The 19,811-nt window shown below is 35.5% G+C and overlaps 1 protein-coding gene across 1 annotated transcript in view; it reads left to right on the top strand.

The window, feature by feature from the left end:
• Nucleotides 1-19,811, top strand: part of LOC126882182 (protein Fer3-like) — a 558,397-nt gene that overhangs the window by 355,758 nt on the left and 182,828 nt on the right. The gene's annotated exons all lie outside the window — the stretch shown is intronic.

Below are 19,811 nucleotides of genomic sequence, written 5' to 3'. Positions count from 1 at the left end.
TCTTCTACTTCTTTTTTAGTTTACTGGCAATTTTGAGTTGGCATGGGACAAATTCAACAAAGACACAAACTTTGCTCTCAGGAGCAACTGCCGACCATTACACAATTATTTGACAGATTTACATGTAATCTGCCGGATAAACTTCACGATAACTAGTTATTCGTATTAGAAATAGCAGATAATAAAAGGTAAAAATAAACGTAAACGAAACTATTTATTTTATAACCGAACCGTATTATAACAATATACAAACAGAGAAATTAAGATGTGTCTTATACAACGTATACTTCCAGACTAAAGTAAAAATATCACACAAAACTACTAACATCGCTCTCACATCCATATGTCTTGTAACACGATACTTTTATGCAATTTTATGTAAGAGTGTTCGACCTAAAAGGTTCTAAGAATTGGCTCACCCATGAAGAAAGACCCCACATGTGTATTCTAACACTTAACAAAAATAATAAAGTTGAATTCCAACATCCCCTCGCAACTAAAATTATTTTTGAATTAGTCAAACAGACCCCCTTTACTACTTAAGTACTCTAACTTAACCCTATTCAGCGGCTTAGTCAACATATCGGCTATCATATCCTCGGTAGGACAATACCCAAAGTTAACAACCCCTTTTTCTATATAACTAATTCCGGCTCTAAACCCACAAATTCCTTTATAACCTGTTTTAACCAAATTGCTTCCTTCAGCCAATGCTATGTACTCTGCTTCAGTTGATGATAGAGACACGCAATTCTGTTTTCTACATCCCCAATTTATAGGCGAACCCCGTAATAAAAATATATACCCGCTATTTGATTTTCTGTTCCCCTTGTCTTCTGCCCAGTCAGCGTCTGCATAGCCGTATAATGCACTATATGTTCCTTCTTGTCCTAAAATAAGCTTTTTATATTTACTTTTCTTTAAATATCTTAACACCCTCTTTGCTTCGTTCCAATCTACTTCATTTGGATTTTTATTCTGTTGGCTTAGTATGGTGACGCTTGCCAATATATCCGGTCTAGTATTTACCGCAATATATAATAAACCACCAATCAGTTGTTGATATATTTCACTGTTTTTCACCGGCTTTTCTCTGCTAGGCTTATAGTATCCAACATCCAGCGGTATATTGAACTCTTTTCCATCTTTCATCATAAACTTGTTCAGCAATTTGTCAATATAACTGGCCTGATTTAAACTACATATCCCTTTATCGCACATGTCAATCTTCATACCTAAATTATCTTGTAATAATCCCAAACTCCTTATATAAAAATTACATTTTAGTTTCTCGTCAAATATATCAATTATTACCTGTGTATCCTTTGCTGCTATTAAAATGTCATCCACGTATATAAGTACGTAAACCCTTTCATTATTTATTACCTCGATATATAAATATGTATCAATATTGCTTTTACAAAAAATTTTCCTTAATGACGTGATTTCCTCTTGCATAGCTTGCTTCCACTTTTTACTATCACTTCTTGCAAGCGCCTCTTTAAAGTTGCTTGGTTCTTCTTCTTGGAATTCTGTCAACTTTGCTATGTAGCGCTCAGGTGTAACACCTTTATTTATTCTGCTAGATCTACGATCACCTGAATTCTCTATATCGACATCTGTATCTAATTGATAGTTACAATCACCGCCATCGTCATGGGATTCTTCCCAACTTAAGCTCTCATACATGTTCGATGTGTCCGTAGAATTTTCTATTTCCTCCGTGTTTTCAAAATTTGCAACCTCTCTGTCTTCTACGTCGTTTGGCTCTATTTTCTTCCGTTCCATCATGGACCCAATGGATATTTCCTCACTTTTTGCCTCCTTTTTCTCGACGCATATATTTCTCTTGGAAAACACCACACTACGGCTAATTGTAATACGTTCTGTATCTACATTTAACAATCTATATGCTTTTGATTCATCAGAGTAACCTACAAATATCAGTGACTCACCTTTTGGATACAATTTATCCTTCATTTTTTCTTTGGGAATGTGGCTATAAACCGTAGACCCAAATATTTGCAAATTCGACACATTCGGTGTTACTTTATGCCACAATTCATAGGCCGTTTTTTCTTTCGACTTAGTAGGTAATCGATTTTGCAAATAATTTGCTGTCACTATCGCTTCCCCCCAAAATTTCTTTGCTAAACCCGCATCGATTAACATGCACCTAGCCATTTCAACTAGAGATCGATTCTTTCTCTCTGCAACCCTGTTTTGTTCTGGAGAGGACCCTGCTGTATATTGAATTTTTATACCTTTATCCTTTAAAAATTTCCTTAAATTATTATTTACGTACTCGCCACCCCTATCCGACCTAATTACTTTTGGAACCCTACCTAACTGATTACTCGCAAATTCTATAAACTCTTTTATACATTTTACCACTTCATTTTTATGATTTAATAAATATATAGTTGTATATCTAGAAAAATCATCAATTAAAGTAAAAATATAACGTTTACCCCCTGGAGTAACAGTCTTTATGGGCCCGCAAATATCCGAATGTAATAAGTCAAGAATATTAAATGTATTGCTATGAGAAAATTTTGGAAAACTCTTACGTAAAATTTTACCTTTCATACAGCATTCACAAGTTTCCCTAATCCTACAGTCTGTCATATCAATCCCGACTGCCATTTTCTTTTCCATTAAATGTTTGACTGCATCCATGTCCCTGTGTCCAAACCGTCTATGCCATGTATGTTGGCAGTTGCTGGAGTGCTCCAAAGCACTCAATCCATGGTCAACAGTTGAAAGTTTGTATAAGTCCGGCGAAGGCACCGCACTCGCGACGACTTTTCCGTGTAAAACGATTTTACACTCGTTTTTATCGAACTGCACATTATGTCCCGCACTTGTTAGCTTTTTCACCGAAAGCAGATTTGAGTCTAATCCCGGCACATACAGCACGTTGTCGATTTTTAAATTTTCCACTCCCGATCCAGTCACGCACTCAATAAGTCCTGTTCCTATACCCTGAACCTCTGAGTATTGTCCTTTCTCCGCCAAACTTACAACGCCCTTTCTGCTACCGCCAAATTGGGTATAGAATCCTTTGTAATTAACCATGTGGCTTGAAGCTCCTGACTCCACATACCACGAAGCAGAATCCCTTTTTCCGTCCCTTGAGCTATAATTGACCATAAAACATGCATCATCAGTACCTTCAGTGACTTTATTGGCCTTTTCCTTTTTAAACACTTTGTACTTAAAGCAATCTCGTTTAAAATGGCCCTTCCGGTTACAAAAATAACACTGCCTTGCTTCTGCCCTTGCAGTACCATTATTTTTGTTACCCTCGTATAGTGATTTCATCACCGACTCCTCCTGATTTCTTCCCAAAGCTCCCTGACGTCTCCTGTAGTACTCATCTATTAATTTACTCGTGACAAATTCTAGAGTAATTTCACTCGATGGCCTACTTTCCAGCGCTGTAATCAAAAAACTGTATGAGTCTGGAAAACTTCCCAGCAAAATTCCTGCTGAGAACCTGTCCTTAATTTCCTCCCCTAAGGCGGCCAGTTTATTCAACGATTCTAGGAATAAACTAATGTGTTCTTCCATATCACCATTCTCCTCTAGCGATAGCCTACAGATTTGCTTTAACAAAAACACCATACTAAACAAACTTGATTTCTGATGATACTCCCTTAGCGCTACCCACGTATCGCGCGCGAATTCCTTATTTCGGATATGCACTAATTGATTAACGTCAACAAGTAAGGCTATAGTTGACAAAGCCTTATCATTTTGTTTTTTCCAAGAACTGCTTCGGTCTGCTTCTAATGGTAACTCGTTCGAAACTAATTCCCATAGATCAGCATTGATGAGTAACATTTTCACTAAATAACTCCACGACTGATAGTTCTTGCCGTTCAACTTTTCGACGTTATATTTCGCACTTTCCGCCATATTATGTATATCGTTGTGTGTGTGTGTGTTTAGATTTATGACCTTGGTTTGAACCAATTGGCCAGCTCAATTTTTTTTTTATTTTCATAGACACAATTTCCTAATTTTAACTGATATACATTATATTTTAATAATCACAAACATATATTACATACATTACATTAAAAATACATACTAATAAAACACTATTACTAAATACTTATACTAAACCACTAATTGATATTAATTTTTTTTTCTTTTTTTTTCTTTCGCGCTAAGACCTAAACCCGATTCATCCTCGCGGAGGTTTAGGCCTTCTTTTTGATTTTTTTGTTTTTTTTTATTTTGTTTTTTTTTATTGTTTTTTAATATTTATTTATTTTTTTTTTATTATTTTTTTTTCTTTTTTTTTTGTTTTTTTTATATATATTTTTTTTTAATTTTTTTTATATATATATATATATATATATTTTTTTTTTTTAAATATCAATTTTCATATTTTTTAAGTGGTTATAAACAATTTTATACAAATTTATATTTCGTGTACATAAAATGGAATTTAAATTGGTGGGGAGAGTAACTCCTACTGTTTGTAGATTCTTATATAACTGTTGATTCAGCATCTGGAAGTTTGCGCAATCGAAATTCACATGCTCTAAAGTACCCAACTCCCCGCATGTGCAGTTTTGAGAAGTGGCCAACCCTAGTTTATTTTTGTGAACTGGATATAAACCATGTTTGTTCCTTGCTCTATTTAAGGTTTTAATGAAGTGCCGATTTGTAATGTCGTTAAACCATGGTTTTCTATAAATTTTTGGTTGGATATCATGAAATCGTACACCTTTAAGAGAGATATCATATTCCAGTTGCCATTGCTCCATTTGTTTTTTCTTAAACCATTGTCGTAGATCAGTGACTGGCATTAATGGTTCTTCTATCGTTTCCCCTGTTGTAGTAGCATCCTTGGCAAGTCTATCCACTATTTCATTTCCGTTAATTCCATAATGAGCCTTAATCCAAACCAAAGAAATTTGTTTACCTGTATTCGTAAGTAACTGGATTGTTTCTAAAATTTTTATAATTACTACTGATGAAGTGCTTGATAATTTAGTTTGTACTATTGTGTCTACCGAACTTTTGCTATCTGTTAATATAACAAACTTATTCTTGTGATGGATATTAATATACCTCAAAGCTTGAAGAATTGCGATGAGCTCAGCAGTATAACTAGACATTTGATTTGAAAGTTGAAATTTTTTGGATAGATTTTCATTTGAATGGTAAAAGGCGCATCCAGTTGACTCAGCGAATTTGGATCCATCTGTATAAATACAATCGGACTCCGGCCATCTTTTCAGAATTGTTTTCTCAACAAACGTATTTATGTTAAATTGATTAACATGTGGTTCAATATTAAGATAATAATAAGGAATTTGTAGTTCTAATAGGTTATAATCACAATTATAAAAGGGAAGGATGTCATTTCTGTAAACCTCGCTATTAAATTGGATTAATAGCTGATAACTGCTTATTACTTTGGGATGAATTTTATGTCGCCAGAAGGGACTATCTATTTTTGAATTGAGGTTTTGTATTTTCTCAGATCTTTTCTGTGCTAGGAGTTTTGACATAAAAACATCACACAAAAATTGCCGTCTAAGATGCAAAGGAGGCTCTGCTGCTTCAATTTCTAAAATATGTGTTGGTGTGCTTTGTATACATCCAAGACAAAGTCGTAAACACTTATTTTTTATTTTTTCCAATATCTCCAATTGAGTTAAATTTGCATTTCCATATAAAATACAACCATAGTCAATCACTGAACGTATTAGTGCTCTATAGAAGATTAGTGATATATTTGGATCGGCTCCCCACTTTGTGTGGCTAAAAGCTCTTAGTACATTTATTGCGTTTTCACATTTTTTTGACAAATGATGAATATGTTCTTTCCAAGAGAGCTTTTGATTTAAAATTATGCCAAGGTATTTAACAGATGTTTTATATGGGAATGTGAAAGGTCCTATATTAATTTGGTTTGGTGGTTGATAACGTCTTCTCGTAAATGAACACATGACTGATTTATCTTGAGAGATGCTGAATCCATTTCTTTGTGACCATTCGGCAATTCTTTCTGTGGCGTTTTCTAATGCATTGATTGAAGCTTCGATCGACTTCTTTTCCGTATAAATGCAAAAGTCGTCTGCGTACTGAAGTATTCTAGTTTCTTCGGTAATAGAACTAGTAACATCAGCAGTGTACAGAATAAACAATAATGGACTTAAAATACTTCCTTGAGGCAATCCAATTGATGTTGATTTGGGCGTACCTATCACTCCATTTATATTTAAATACACTTTTCTATCACGGTATAACTTCATTAAGTTCGCAATAACCCCTTCTGGAATTCCTATGGCGTATAATTTATCTGTCAATATGTCTAGATTAACTATATCATATGCTCCCTTAATGTCTAAAAATAGGCAGGATATTGAGTTGTTACGAGTAAATGCTAATTGTACATCAGTAACAAATGATGTTGTAACTTCTTGAGTTGAACGTCCTCTTCTGAATGCATATTGAACTGCTGATAATAATTGATTTTTCTCCAGCCAGTGTTCTAACCTGTTTTTAATAAGTCGTTCGTACGTTTTCATTATACAAGACCCCAATGCAATAGGTCTGTAGGAGTCTGCAGAATCTCTAGGTTTATTAGGTTTAAGAATAGGTACTATTAAATATTTTTTCCAATCGTCTGGTATGTTCGACTTGTTTGTATATATACTGTTATAAATGCCTAATAAGCGCTGCTTAGTTATAAATGGAATCTCAGCAATCATTGGGTAATGGATGTTGTCTATTCCGGGAGACGTATTATTTCTTTTCTTACAAGCTTGTTGTAATTCGTTCATTGTGAAAGGTTTATTTAGCATGTGATCATTTGTATAATTATTTTTGAACTCTCTTGGTTTTTCGTTAATCCAATTCGGACAGATTTTACTATGAAAATATTCTGTCCAGTCTCCCCACTCTATTTGATGTCTATTTGCTTGTTTCCTGTTTTTGAATCTGTTTAATTTAGCCCAAACATCTTTCATTGGAGTATTTTTGTTCAAACTTTCACAATACGATTTCCAACTAGCTCTTTTTGCTTCATTTGTAATTCTTTTAACGATCGCATCTTGATTTTGATACTTATTAAGATTATCCAAATTTGGATTCTCTTTATATTTACTAAATAACTGCTTGCGTTTCGTTACTGCATCTTGGCAGTCATTATTCCACCATGGTTTGCATTTTTCCCAAGTATTTCGTTTATTTGTACTCTTTTTTGGTATAGCTACGGTAGCTGCTTCGTTCATATCTTCTAATAATTTGTCATAACTATCGTCAATAACATTCAATGATTTGTCATATAACAAAGTGCTAAATTTTCTCCAGTCTGCCTTGTTAATTTTCCATATTTTATGACTTTTTGTTGGTGGTGGCGTTCCTCTAAGTTGACATTTCATGAGTATTGGCAAATGGTTAGAGCCATGGGGAGTAAAAATATCAAACACAAAACTACTAACATCGCTCTCACATCCATATGTCTTGTAACACGATACTTTTATGCAATTTTATGTAAGAGTGTTCGACCTAAAAGGTTCTAAGAATTGGCTCACCCATGAAGAAAGACCCCACATGTGTATTCTAACACTTAATAAAAATAATAAAGTTGAATTCCACCAATTCGGAGGTGAAAAGACCGGGCCTAAGTAAATTATAGAAACGGTCTAAAGGTACGTATACATATGCGCGCCGCAAACTTTGCGCCGTGTGTACGCCACGCGTTTGTGGCGCCGAGAGAAGTTGGATAGTGGTGCGCCATGTGCGCACCGTTTGTGCCATTTGTTCCATGTATTTAAAAAAACACGTATTAATCTAACGAACGCGCAGTACACATACGGCGCGAAGTGCGCGGCTCGCATATCTATACGTACCTTAATATCCCGAAAAATATACTTCCAAATGAAAAACCAAATAACACGTGTTTAATGTGTTTCAAAAACCTATCGAATAACACTAAACACGACCCCTCCACTCCATCGCATGGAAGTGGAGTAGGGGTAACTTTAAAATCTTAAATACGAACCCCCGTTTTTTATTGCAGATTCATGAAAAAAATAAGGAATATTTGTTCGAGACATCTTTTAGAATTGTTGATAGATGGCGCTGTAATTGGAAAAATACGATTTTTTAGCGCCATCTATCATCAAATCTAAAAAATGTCTCGAATAAATGTTACTTACTTTTTCACTATAAGATTTTAAAGTTACCCCCCACCCCATCTCCAGGATGTGGAGGGGGCCGTGTTTGGTAATATTCGATATTAAGTTTTTTGAAAAATATTGAACACGAATTACGACGTTATCCATCTGGGCGTGATGATTTAATCGATGATTTTTTTAAATGGGAATAGGGGTCGTGTGATAGCTCATTAGAAAGGGTATTCAATTCTCTATTCAGTAATATAAACATTAATATAATTATTTCTACAGGGTGCCCAAAAATTTTTTTAATTAAATTAATTGATACAAAAAAGAAGAATATATGTGATTTATTTAATTCAAAATACATTTTGATGTTGTCCGAAAACAGAAATAAATGTTTATTGCACAAATAAACAGAGAATTCAATGTTCAAGCCAGCTACCGCCAGCCACCTGACTCTTGGAGGTTTGAACATTTAATTTAAGCGAAAAGCAAAGTTTATTTGTAAAATAAACATTTTTTTTGTTTTCTGACAGCAGTAAAATGTATTCTGAATTAAATAAATTACATACATTCTTTTTTGTATCAATTAATTTAATTAAAAAAATTGTTTGTACATCCTGTGGAAATAATTGTGTTAATGTTTATATTACTGGATAGAGAATTGACCCTTTCAAATGAGCTATCACACGACCCCTAGTCTCGTTTAAAAAATAATCGATTACGTCATCACGCCCAGATAGATGACGTCATCGTATGATACAGTAGACTCCCTCTATAACGAGAACTGAAATGGCGGCCTAATTACCTCGTTATCAGCAAATCTCGTTATATCAGACAACAATAATATTGAAATGTTTTCATGCCTCTTATGTAGTTTATTAGGTGTCGATGGTCGACCTGAACAATGAGACTACAATTGTAAATTTCCTACCATATTCAATATCGGTCGATAAAGGAAGAAGTTTATTACATGCGGTGGAGTTTATTACAACACTGGCCTCGATAATAACACAGATGTTGGGCATATAAAATGCTGCAAATAGCCCAGAGGAAAATGGAAAGGTCCATGCTGAGTATATCGCTTCGTGACCGAGTTAGAAATGAAGACTTAAGACGAAGAACAGGAGTTACCGATGTAATTTCCCGAATTGCCACCCTGAAATGAACTGGGCCGGATCAGTGATGGGAGGTGGACGAAGAGATTACTTGAGTGGAGGCCGAGATTAGACAAAAGAAGTAGAGGAAGACCACCTACTCGTTGGACTGACGATCTCAAGAAAATGTCAAGAAATTATATTATTATTATTATTATTATTATTATTATTATTATTATTATTACATAGAAATAAGGGCTGGGGTCATGTAGACCCATAAGCCCATTTACAAGAAAAATGAAATAGTACCTACATTACAAAAATTAGCTTCGCAAATAAACTATAGACTAATAGATTGTGCACAACACTGATCAGTTTACAAACAAATTACTGTCTAGTTGGTTTTTGAAAACATTAATAGATGGAGAATTTATAATTTCCGTTGGGAGACTGTTCCATATACTAAAAATGCGATTACACAGAAAATGTTGGCGCTTTATCGACGAAAAGGGTTCCTTCTTCACTTTCAAACTATGTCCACGTAGTCTGCTGTGATCGTCTAAAATAAACAAGTGTTGCAAATCTCCATATCCATACTTTAAAATTCGGAAGGTGATAATTAAGTCACCACGGAGTCGACGAGCTTCAAAAGTTGATAACCCGGCTAAAGAAAGTCTTTGTTGGTAATCTGGCCTTCTTCGTTTGAAACATAGTCTGGTGGCCTTCTTTTGAATATTTTCGAGAAGAGTTCTATCGCGCACTAATTCTGGGCACCAAAACCGTTCCACAGTACTCCAGTAGGGGTCGGACATAAGTTTTATACAAACGAATAGAACCCGAAAATGATATTTTTGTAAAAGTCTTACTAAGTAGGTATAACTTACTATTCGCTTTTTTAGTAACGTTTGAAATATGCTCCGACCAACTCAAATTTTCAGTAATTGTTACACCAAGGTCACTATATGATTCCACAGTATCCAGTAAATGCCCGTCTATCGAGTAAGACAAACGAGGGTTATTTTTTCCCAAATGTAAAACCACACACTTATCTCTATTTAGAGGTAACATCCAATCCGAACACCACTTGAAGATCGAATCTAAGTCACTTTGTAAGTCTTGCCCATTCAAGAGTGGGTCAGCAAATATTTTTGTATCATCTGCGTAGAAAGCTTTCCTAGATTTGATATGAGATTCAAGATCACTAGCATACAACACAAATAGAAGTGGACCCAAAACAGATCCTTGTGGAACACCACTTAAAACCGTTTTTTTAGATGACAGCGACTTGCCAACTCTAACACAAAACTCCCGATTTGTTAAAAAATCATTAATCCACTCAAGAAGTTGTCCGCGAATGCCAAAATGTTCTAGTTTATACATCAATTTTCTTCTTGGTACTCGATCAAATGCTTTTGCAAAGTCTAAATATATTATATCCACAGATCGTTTTTTATCTAATGCTGCTGTCCACTCATTAACACACCACAGTAAATTAGTCATGGTTGATCGACTTTTCACAAAGCCATGTTGTTGTAGAGGAATAATTTTTTCTCGAAGTAAAAATTCTGAAAGACACTCTGTAATAATTGATTCCATAACTTTACAAATAACAGGTGTAAGGCTTATTGGTCTGTAATTATTAGGATCTAACTTATTCCCTTTTTTAAATATAGGTGTCACCGAAGCACTTTTCCAAATTAAAGGCAAAGAGTGTGCATTAAAAGATGAACGCATCATTAGTGAAAGTGGAACAGAGAGGACATCTGAACATTTTTTCAAAAATAATGTAGAAATTTTATCGGGCCCTGGAGATGAGTTGTTTTTTAATTTGTCAATATGCCGCTGAATGATTTCAGGTGAAAAATCAATATAATCAATTTTGGGAATAACTCGTGGATTACTGATTATAGGAAACTGATTTTGAGACGGTTCAATAGCAAAAACTTTAGAAAATGTATCTGCGAGAATATTAGCGACCTCACACGTGTTCTGACAAATCGTTTCATCATGCTTTTTTAACAGTGGAATGGACACTTTAGAAGACATAGCAGACCTAACATATTTATACAGTTTTTTAGAGTCGTTGCAGCTTACAATAGATTCTTCATATGCCATTCTGGCTTCGTTGATATACTTTTTTAGTATTCCTGTGTAGTTTTTGTGAGTTTGCAAGTCACGTGTATCACCTGTACGTTTGTATTTTCGCCATAATTTTCTTTTGTGTCTTATAAGTGATATCAATTCACCGTTAATCCATGGCTTAAGTTTGTTCCTATAGTAAGTTTTTTTTGTAGTGTTGAGTCTTTTGTAGTTGTCAATGATGTTTATGAAATTATTCCAAACTTCTTCCGGATGTTCTAGACTTCCCAGTAGTAACGGCCAATCAACATCACACAATTGAAGAGAGAGGTTTTCAAAATTTGTTATTTCATGTATAACTGTATTTTCCGAAAGATGATTATATTCCATAAGAAACTGTATGTTTGTCGTGATAACTACATGATCAGAATTGCCCACTGGAGTGCGAATCACCGGTTCTGTAAGCAACTGGTCATCATTTGTAAAAATCAAATCTAACGTTGATGGCAAATTGTTTATTCTGAAACGAGTTGGATTGGTAATCAATTGGTGTAGATTAGAACTTTGAACAAAATTTGTAAAAATGTTTTTCGAATTTGTTAGTTCATTGCTTACAATAGTCAAAGGCCAAGAGATATCGGCAAAATTAAAATCACCAAATAAGACAAGGTTTTCAAGGTTTGAAAGGAGTTCCATTTTTTCAATCAAGATTAGGTCATCTTCTAGGACAGTACTACCCGGACGATATATGCACGCCAAGTGAATAACAAGTGAATTAAGAGAAATTTTTAAACATAAAAGTTCAATGTTAGGTACAACAACATCCAGATTAGCAACAGAAAAAGTCTCAGAAATATCTAATGACAAGTATATGCACACTCCTCCCCCTCTTCGATTGCTGCGATCAAATCTGTAAAGAGAGTATCCATCTATAGTATATAAATTGTCAGAATCTTTTTGTGTTAGCCAAGTCTCGGTGATTAATATTATTTTAGGTTTTAAATCCTGAATATAACATAAAAGTTCATTAAATTTAGAATGCAATGTCGCTAAATTGGTATAAAAGCAGAGCCAGTCGTAAAAGCCGGTTTTTATAATATTATTGTCGAAAATTAGTGATTTTTGGTATACCACGTATGTATTTTATTGTTAAATTTTGCTCTCCGTTTTCTTTTCTAGTCTCTAACTCAGATCGCAATTCTTTTAAAAAGTTAACTTGCATAGGTGTCTTATCGTCAACAATGGATACATTTTTTGTTTTTGTTTTTTCTAAGAGTTTCCTTTTATTTCGTAGAATTTGCTTAGCTTCATACTCATTATTCATTACCATTTTAATCATTGTAGGAAATCTATCACCAACTTTGCCTACTCTAAAGAAAGTAACCGGGGTAGCATTACATTCTACAGCCGACAAAATTTCCTCCAAAAATTTTTTGTCTTCATCTTTTTTAGTTTGAATATCACCTGTAGATTCTGGTACGCCTCTGACAATAACATTTTTGGCACGATTAATACGATCGACGGCTTCATTGGCGATATTTTCAGCAAATTGTGGTGACGAATGTTGGTCAGCAGATGATAATTTAATTTCTAGATCATTGAATTTCGTTGTAATTTCAGCGATCTTTTCATCTATTTGACTAATTTTTAATTGTAGATCATCATTATATTCCTTAAGAATGGATTTTAAATTTGAAAACGCTTCAATATTGCTTGAGCAGCTGTTACAAATAATTTTAATGCCTCGCACCTTACATCTGGTTATACGATCATCTTGGAGTCCAGTAGTGGACGCAAAGGGCTGGATGATGATTATCATTTCTATATACAGGCAGTTGGGGTATTTATTTATAGCCATTACTGCGCTAAAACAGGTAAAGAAACATATTCTTCGATGTCATTTTTCCTCGTTATAACCAAACATGCCACGTATATATATATCCAAGGATGTTTATATATAAAGGATATAATAAAGGATGTTTCTTTTCTATGTTATATATATATATATATATATATATATATATATATATATATATATATATATATATATATATATATATATATGCAAAAAGAATAAAGCTTCTAGCAAAGCTTGTTATTGCTTTTATGAATTAAAACGCCATAATACATGGTATTGGAGCACAAATTCGTCAAAACTTCCGTGATTCAACTGGTACCAATAGACTGATATATCGATATTTTAAGGTCTCCCTCTCATCAGTCAGTCGAGCTGGTACTACAAATTAAATCACGGAAGTTTCTCTGAACGTCTCCAAAAATTTCGCCACTCTAGTGGCAGCTTACAGAGGCGCCATCTCTTTTGATGGCAGGGAACGAAGACGATTTAATAATACCGTCTCCTATCCTCTGAGCTATCGGAATGTGCAAAAAGAATAAAGCTTCTTGCAAAGCTTGCTATTGCTTTTATGAATTAAAACGCCATAATACATGGCATTGGAGCACAAATTCGTCAAAACTTCCGTGATTCAACTGGTACCAATAGACTGATATATCGATATTTCAAGGTCTCCCTCTCATCAGTCAGTCGAGCTGGTACTACAAATTAAATCACGGAAGTTTCTCTGAACGTCTCCAAAAATTTCGCCACTCTAGTGGCAGCTTACAGAGGCGCCATCTCTTTTGATGGCAGGGAACGAAGACGATTTAATAATACCGTCTCCTATCCTCTGAGCTATCGGAATGTGCAAAAAGAATAAAGCTTCTAGCAAAGCTTGCTATTGCTTTTATGAATTAAAACGCCATAATACATGGCATTGGAGCACAAATTCGTCAAAACTTCCGTGATTCGAATCCAAAACTTCCGAGGTCTCCCTCTCATCAGTCAGTCGAGCTGGTACTACAAATTAAAGATGACTGATGAGAGGGAGACCTTGAAATATCGATATATCAGTCTATTGGTACCAGTTGAATCACGGAAGTTTTGACGAATTTGTGCTCCAATGCCATGTATTATGGCGTTTTAATTCATAAAAGCAATAGCAAGCTTTGCTAGAAGCTTTATTCTTTTTGCACATTCCGATAGCTCAGAGGATAGGAGACGGTATTATTAAATCGTCTTCGTTCCCTGCCATCAAAAGAGATGGCGCCTCTGTAAGCTGCCACTAGAGTGGCGAAATTTTTGGAGACGTTCAGAGAAACTTCCGTGATTTAATTTGTAGTACCAGCTCGACTGACTGATGAGAGGGAGACCTTGAAATATCGATATATCAGTCTATTGGTACCAGTTGAATCACGGAAGTTTTGACGAATTTGTGCTCCAATGCCATGTATTATGGCGTTTTAATTCATAAAAGCAATAGCAAGCTTTGCTAGAAGTTTTATTCTTTTTGCACATTCCGATAGCTCAGAGGATAGGAGACGGTATTATTAAATCGTCTTCGTTCCCTGCCATCAAAAGAGATGGCGCCTCTGTAAGCTGCCACTAGAGTGGCGAAATTTTTGGAGACGTTCAGAGAAACTTCCGTGATTTAATTTGTAGTACCAGCTCGACTGACTGATGAGAGGGAGACCTTGAAATATCGATATATCAGTCTATTGGTACCAGTTGAATCACGGAAGTTTTGACGAATTTGTACTCCAATGCCATGTATTATGGCGTTTTAATTCATAAAAGCAATAGCAAGCTTTGCTAGAAGCTTTATTCTTTTTGCACATTCCGATAGCTCAGAGGATAGGAGACGGTATTATTAAATCGTCTTCGTTCCCTGCCATCAAAAGAGATGGCGCCTCTGTAAGCTGCCACTAGAGTGGCGAAATTTTTGGAGACGTTCAGAGAAACTTCCGTGATTTAATTTGTAGTACCAGCTCGACTGACTGATGAGAGGGAGACCTTGAAATATCGATATATCAGTCTATTGGTACCAGTTGAATCACGGAAGTTTTGACGAATTTGTGCTCCAATGCCATGTATTATGGCGTTTTAATTCATAAAAGCAATAGCAAACTTTGCTAGAAGCTTTATTCTTTTTGCACATTCCGATAGCTCAGAGGATAGGAGACGGTATTATTAAATCGTCTTCGTTCCCTGCCATCAAAAGAGATGGCGCCTCTGTAAGCTGCCACTAGAGTGGCGAAATTTTTGGAGACGTTCAGAGAAACTTCCGTGATTTAATTTGTAGTACCAGCTCGACTGACTGATGAGAGGGAGACCTTGAAATATCGATATATCAGTCTATTGGTACCAGTTGAATCACGGAAGTTTTGACGAATTTGTGCTCCAATGCCATGTATTATGGCGTTTTAATTCATAAAAGCAATAGCAAGCTTTGCTAGAAGCTTTATTCTTTTTGCACATTCCGATAGCTCAGAGGATAGGAGACGGTATTATTAAATCGTCTTCGTTCCCTGCCATCAAAAGAGATGGCGCCTCTGGAAGCTGCCACTAGAGTGGCGAAATTTTTGGAGACGTTCAGAGAAACTTCCGTGATTTAATTTGTAGTACCAGCTCGACTGACTGATGAGAGGGAGACCTTGAAATATCGATATATCAGTCTATTGGTACCAGTTGAATCACGGAAGTTTTGACGAATTTGTGCTCCAATGCCATGTATTATGGCGTTTTAATTCATAAAAGCAATAGCAACCTTTGCTAGAAGCTTTATTCTTTTTGCACATTCCGATAGCTCAGAGGATAGGAGACGGTATTATTAAATCGTCTTCGTTCCCTGCTCTCAAAAGAGATGGCGCCTCTGTAAGCTGCCACTAGAGTGGCGAAATTTTTGGAGACGTTCAGAGAAACTTCCGTGATTTAATTTGTAGTACCAGCTCGACTGACTGATGAGAGGGAGACCTTGAAATATCGATATATCAGTCTATTGGTACCAGTTGAATCACGGAAGTTTTGACGAATTTGTGCTCCAATGCCATGTATTATGGCGTTTTAATTCATAAAAGCAATAGCAAGCTTTGCTAGAAGCTTTATTCTTTTTGCACATTCCGATAGCTCAGAGGATAGGAGACGGTATTATTAAATCGTCTTCGTTCCCTGCCATCAAAAGAGATGGCGCCTCTGTAAGCTGCCACTAGAGTGGCGAAATTTTTGGAGACGTTCAGAGAAACTTCCGTGATTTAATTTGTAGTACCAGCTCGACTGACTGATGAGAGGGAGACCTTGAAATATCGATATATCAGTCTATTGGTACCAGTTGAATCACGGAAGTTTTGACGAATTTGTGCTCCAATGCCATGTATTATGGCGTTTTAATTCATAAAAGCAATAGCAAGCTTTGCTAGAAGCTTTATTCTTTTTGCACATTCCGATAGCTCAGAGGATAGGAGACGGTATTATTAAATCGTCTTCGTTCCCTGCCATCAAAAGAGATGGCGCCTCTGTAAGCTGCCACTAGAGTGGCGAAATTTTTGGAGACGTTCAGAGAAACTTCCGTGATTTAATTTGTAGTACCAGCTCGACTGACTGATGAGAGGGAGACCTTGAAATATCGATATATCAGTCTATTGGTACCAGTTGAATCACGGAAGTTTTGACGAATTTGTGCTCCAATGCCATGTATTATGGCGTTTTAATTCATAAAAGCAATAGCAACCTTTGCTAGAAGCTTTATTCTTTTTGCACATTCCGATAGCTCAGAGGATAGGAGACGGTATTATTAAATCGTCTTCGTTCCCTGCTCTCAAAAGAGATGGCGCCTCTGTAAGCTGCCACTAGAGTGGCGAAATTTTTGGAGACGTTCAGAGAAACTTCCGTGATTTAATTTGTAGTACCAGCTCGACTGACTGATGAGAGGGAGACCTTGAAATATCGATATATCAGTCTATTGGTACCAGTTGAATCACGGAAGTTTTGACGAATTTGTGCTCCAATGCCATGTATTATGGCGTTTTAATTCATAAAAGCAATAGCAAGCTTTGCTAGAAGCTTTATTCTTTTTGCACATTCCGATAGCTCAGAGGATAGGAGACGGTATTATTAAATCGTCTTCGTTCCCTGCCATCAAAAGAGATGGCGCCTCTGTAAGCTGCCACTAGAGTGGCGAAATTTTTGGAGACGTTCAGAGAAACTTCCGTGATTTAATTTGTAGTACCAGCTCGACTGACTGATGAGAGGGAGACCTTGAAATATCGATATATCAGTCTATTGGTACCAGTTGAATCACGGAAGTTTTGACGAATTTGTGCTCCAATGCCATGTATTATGGCGTTTTAATTCATATATATATATATATATATATATATATATATATATATATATATATATATATATATATATATATATATATATTTATATATATATACACACACCCAAACTTATATGGAATCACCATGTATTTCAAAGTAATATTTATTTCTTTTGAAAAAACTTGTTATTGTTGCGAAGATTAAAGGTTTTTATTGAAAATAAATAAATATATAAGACAATCGGATAGTACAGCCCGGTACGGTATAGATTATTTGCTTGAGTTGCAAGTTGAACGAAAATAAGTAAACGAACTTTTGCGTCCAAAAACGAAAATATGCCTTATGTGGGGTTATAAAACTTACAACGAGGAAAGATTATTGGTCTTGTGGAGAAAGTAATGTTCTCAGATGGACATAGCTGGAGAGCTAGGCGTAATACAGGGCGTTCTGTCCAAAACATATGCTAGGTAAAAGGAACTAGGAAAGCTCAAAAATACAGCAAGGGAAAGTCGCCAAAAGTAATAACGGCTCTCCACGATCATTTAATTGTCCAATCATCTGGAAGACACCCAACCATTTCTCATCTGCAGTTCCAAAGGCAGATTTTGGAAGCTACAGGTGTAACTGTTTCAGTTGAAACGATAAGAAGAAGAGCTCGTACCAAGAAGTATATAGCAGGAGACAGCTATGGGTTCCCGAGTTATCCAGGCAGCACAAGATTGATCGCCTAAATTGGTGTCTTCACCACCAAAACTGGAACATTGGGAATTGACAAAATGTGCTATTTTCAAAATCAGTCAGGATTTAATGTAATAAGATGGAAAATCAGATGACCCACGAAATCGTGTACTTAGAGGTCGAGGATGACAAGCAAGAACGAAAACTGTCAGATCTGTTCACAAATATACAAGGGGAAGTGTAATGGTATGGAGAGGAATTGTGATCCGTAAAAAAACTCCTTTAATTTTTATCCAATCAACTTTAATTGCTCACAGGTATGTTGATAACCTGTAGTCAGGCTCTGGAGAGGTGTAACAGGAGAAAATTTAATTTTATTGCATGATAATGGACCTCTACATACCATTAGAGTGACTACAGACATCATTGAAGCAGAAGCTGTCCCTTGTTTGGAGTGGCCTGCTTGCTCACCTGAGCTTAATCCTATAGAGTATTTGTGGGATAGGCTTAAAAGAAAAATTAGAGCTCGACGGGAGAATCCACAAAACACCGCACGGCTGGTACAAGCTGCTTTTAAAGGATGGAGCAACCTACCACAACAAAATGTTGATAATTTGATTAGGAGCGTGCCCACGCAAACTGAAGCTTGCATAAGGACTAGAGGTGATAACACTGACTACCACAAAATACAAAAAAAAAATAAATAAAAACAAGTTAAACATTATTTGTTTTACATTGAAATTTTGTACGTTATTGACTTTAAAACAACTACTTTCAATTTGTTTGTTAAATACTTTATTGTTTTATTTAATTGTTATGTATTTGTTATTAAATTGCTTTAAAATAAATATTGTTTAACTTCATGTGTTCGTTTTTTTAAATTCACACGGAATAGTAAGAAATATCAGATGATTCCATATAAGTTTGGGTGTGTGTATATAGTAGTCCAAGAGGTTGTAGAAAATGTAAAATGTGAATTTGACTATGTTGCTACCTCTAATTGTACATACAGTGTGTTCCAACGAAAATTTGACCCCCCCCCCCAAACTCAGTTACTAAGAGTTTCTTCACAAAAACACGTCAATTTGTATTGGAAGGGGGACGAATTTTCATGCTCTCAAATGTAACCCCCTACTGGCCCCCCAGTGTTTTTTAATTAGCAAGTGTAGTCGAGTTGCACATAATTTGAAAGGTAGTTTTTTTTTCTCTACACGACCCTCTATTTTTTTTTAAATTTGCGAAATAACTTTAAAGACAGTTTTGAATTTAACTAATTTATAATACATTTGTTAAGTCTAAAATTATTTTGAAACTTGTTATGTAAATTAAAAAAATGGAGTGTGTAGATAAAAAAATTACCTTTCAAATGATGTGCCACTCGATCACACTTGCTATTTAAAAAAAGTGGTGGTTGATGCGGTTACATTGGTATATGCGGAGGGTTACATTTAAGGGCATGAATTTTGCATGAAAATTCGTCCCCCACACATTATAAATTGACGTTTTTTTTTTTAAATTTTGAAGAAGCTCTTGGTTTCTGAGTTTCTAGGGTGGTAAAATTTTCGTTGGAACTGACTGTATATTTATGCGAAATGCATATGGCACAATTAAAAGTACAGCTGTTTCGCTACAATATGCAACTAACATCGAA

This window comes from Diabrotica virgifera, chromosome 3 (assembly GCF_917563875.1).
Source record: "Diabrotica virgifera virgifera chromosome 3, PGI_DIABVI_V3a".
NCBI lineage: Eukaryota > Metazoa > Arthropoda > Insecta > Coleoptera > Chrysomelidae > Diabrotica > Diabrotica virgifera.
Note: the sequence above shows the minus strand (reverse complement) of the source record. Positions and strands in the feature narration are given on the sequence as shown.